General features: G+C 40.8%; 1 long non-coding RNA gene across 1 annotated transcript; it reads right to left on the minus strand.

Annotated features, from left to right (window-relative positions):
* Positions 1–2,015: 2,015 nt before the first annotated feature.
* Positions 2,016–3,184, minus strand: LOC147865770 (uncharacterized). The gene is made up of 3 exons (XR_015529544.1): positions 2,999–3,184; positions 2,588–2,852; positions 2,016–2,507 (listed from the first exon to the last, which is right to left on the minus strand). It is a non-coding gene; the product is annotated as an uncharacterized LOC147865770 (long non-coding RNA).
* Positions 3,185–3,692: the final 508 nt, after the last annotated feature.

The raw sequence follows: 3,692 nt of genomic DNA on the forward strand, positions 1-3,692 counted from the left end.
TTATCACCCCTCTTACCAAGAAGCTAGTACCAACAAAGAAGAGAGGTTAGTGTTTCTCTATTAAACAATACCATTAATCTCTCTTAAGCTTAAGGGTTACAAGAAAGAGGAAAGAAAGCTTTAGCTCTTAATCACTAGGGAGATCTTTACCAATAGGAGAACCCTTACAAAGACATGTGGTTTATATAGGTTTTACATTGTGGGCAATTCGCAATACGTCATATCATAGCCTACTTCATTGGCTTCGATTCAAGTATTTGAACTCGGAAATCCGATATCATATGAGGATGCTATGAGCTTTTTGGTTCATGTGGGTGCTCTTGTTTGTCCTTGCTTGACTTCTACCACAACTTTACATTTTCATTCATGTCTCTTGGCCTGTATTTCAAACTTTAGATTTTCTTAGCCTACTTTGTTGGCTTTAATTCAAGTATTTGAACTCGGAAATCCGATATCATATGAGGACGCTATGAGCTTTTTGGTTGTGGGTGCTCTTGTTTGCCCCTGCTTGACTTCTACCACAACTTTACATTTTCATTCATGTCTCTTGACCTGTATTTCAAAATTTAGATTTTATTAGCTCATATCATAGCCTCCTTTGTTGGCTTCGATACAAGTATTTGAACTCAGAACCCTTACAAAGACATGTGATATCACATTTGGCCATTGCGAATTGCCCTTTTCTCTATTGGTTGTTACAACTCCCTTCCTTGTGTCCTTCAGTTGTACGATATCCTTGTTGATGTGGCCTTCTTCACGACCAAAGTATGATGTAATCCAATCACTTAATAGTGTTCTCCTTCGTTAATGCACACTAAAGTGTCAGCGCGTGCTATTTCGGGAGCGGGTGAGCAGATCACACCATGTGAAGGTAGAAGCATGGTACATTGTATCATGTTGTATTGTGTTGTAATTTTGCGAGAGCTTGGACTTATGGGAGAGCTTGTTTTCCCATAGTTGTAAACACATGCTCATTTGGGAGTATAAGGGGCTTAATAGAACACATGATATACAAGGCCATGAGGTGGAACAACCACCTCAACTAAAATAATCCCATCATCCATCATGTGGAGATTCATTTCAAAACATCTTGTAGCGGTACTAAGAATCGAATAATTATGTAACTAGTTTCAATCATGGTATATGCATTGATCATCATGTAGAGGTGGAGCGAACATATATATTCAAGGCACTATAGTATATAATATACACATTAAGAGACATATGCTAAAGATATGTGGAGATATTAGAAGCATTATATATTAAAGGTATATAGAGAAATTAGAAGCACTTTAAAAAGAGATGCTTATTAAAGACGTGGAGATATCATAAGAACTATTTGATTGGATGTGTAAATATACTATAGAGTCTAGACATGCACATTTTTACAAACCCTTGTCATAGAGTTCTTGATCATTGCGTCGAACCACCCAGGTTATGAATTAAGAGATTTTGTAAACCAAAGGGAGAGAGATGAGCACAACTAAAGATGTAGATAATGTAAGATTAAAGAAGCAGTAAAAACATGTTTTTTTCCAAGAAAAAATTGTGTCCCATTAGTTAGGTGAATTACATATACAAATAAAGCTATGTACACTGAGCACTCTAAGAATCTACAAATATACTTTCATATTGTGGGGTCACATGGTAAAACCACAGGCTAAAACCCCTCACCTAACCCAAGTGGCTATAACTAGGGTTAGGGGAGTTAGACCTTGAGTTAGTTAGTTATGCTATAGTTAGTAAAAGGTTAGTTAGAGGAAAGTAACTAGAAGTGTGCCAAGATAACCGAATGGATCTTGGAATGTATTACCAAGTTGTATAAAAGCATTCAGATGGATGGAAATGAGGATAGAGTTTTGAGGCATTTTACACACATTGGTGGAGAAGATGGGCAACAATCAACACACCAAATCAAGAAAAAACTGAAGCAAAAACAAGACGCTACTCCAACAGATTAGACACCACCACATCAAGAAGAAGAAGCCGCAACACTACCCCAACACAACAAGACACAACAACAACAAGTCGAAACCAACATACATATGGCATCTCCAATACAGAACAACGGTGCAACAGAATGCACCGACATGATTCCTGAATTTCTGCAACAGCACCAAGAAAATTGTCAAACTTTTCAAATAGATCAACTAATACAAGCGGTATCTAACATCACAATACAATCAAATTTGACTAATCAAGCCATGCTATCTTTTTTCTCTTCGCAGACAGATAGGCACGCTAATTGCCCAGATCCACGAGTACGACCTAAATCCTTCTCAGGTCTACCGTCTAAGGACATCCTTTCTTGGCTCGATCATTTTGAGATGGTGGCAAGCTATCATCAGTGGCCCGAAGCACGGAAAGCACTAGAGATGCGAACCTTATTGGAGGGCATTGCGGCCACATGGTTCATACAGCAAACAGAGGAGTCCAAGAACAATTGGTCGATGCTTAAATCCCTCATGATCAGGATTTTCGCTCACCATGACTCAACTCAGACAGCTCTACAACAACTAGAGACTATCAAACAACAACAACATGAGCCAGTGACACAATTCACAATCCAATTACAACAATTACTTACTCGCGCAAATCCAACAATGCCAGAATCGATGAAGCTATTCTTCTTATGGCCACGGCTACACCCATAAATATATCGTCGAGTGCGCGACCAAGGCCCCAAAACATTTCAAGAAGCCATCCTCATTGCGCAACGCATTGAAGCAGCAACGCAAACAAAACTCCAAATGAGTTGGTCATCCAATGTCAATTCCGAGAAGCAATACAACAACAATGCCACGCCGATGGAAATCGATATCCAGAATGCTCAACTACAAGCAAGAAGGAACCTGCCAACACGTGATGCACAAGGACAACCTAAGTGTTTTTTTTGCAACAACTATGGGCACGTGAAGAAACACTGTTTGAAATGGAACAACCAAACACAGAAGCAGAATGTGCAAGTATAGTTGGCTGACAACAGTTACCGGCCGACCTGTCGGAAAACTGAGTCGTGGGGTGTTGAAGGGAGCACAACCCCCGCACATACAAGCATCCACATCCTCAAGTTCTCCCGTGTGCACGACCATGGCCACAATTCTCAATAGCCCGTAGGAAGTTCTCTTCGATTCCGGTAGTAGCATATCTTCCATCAACCAAGATTTGGTTGATCGCCTCAATCTTTCAACCTCCAAAAGCCCCCCAATCAAGGTGTTGTTCGGCGATCACCAACGCCTATATAAGTCCAACACCACAACCGCCTGCACACTCAAGCTAGGTGTTGAGCCTGAGCCAGTAAGCGAGACGGATCGGTATGACGGTGAGCAACCGAGCCGGCAAACAACAGAGCCGGTTAGCCGGATCCAATCGGTAACCGACAACCTAGTGTTAAGTTTAGACTACTAGGCAATTATAGTCTCGTAGTAAGTGTCAGATGCTCGTGTGAGCATTGAAGTACACGGTACTTCTGTCAGTCCCATGAGGACTTGTATAAATAGCGTTGGTAAGCGCATTGTATGTACAGAGAACATTTCATATAATTTTGAATTAACGTTCTACTCTCTCTGTCTGTCTCTCCCACGTACTCTCTCTCTCACTCTGTGTTTCCTGTGTTTCTATTTTAACGCTTCCGCAAACATATACGTTTTCATGGAATCAGAGCGCGAGGGTTGAGAACCTCTGCTGCAAAC

Source organism: Azolla caroliniana, unplaced genomic scaffold (genome assembly GCF_043228905.1).
Source record: "Azolla caroliniana isolate FFs.n. ecotype wild unplaced genomic scaffold, voAzoCaro1.0.p SCAF_3, whole genome shotgun sequence".
Lineage (NCBI taxonomy): Eukaryota > Viridiplantae > Streptophyta > Polypodiopsida > Salviniales > Salviniaceae > Azolla > Azolla caroliniana.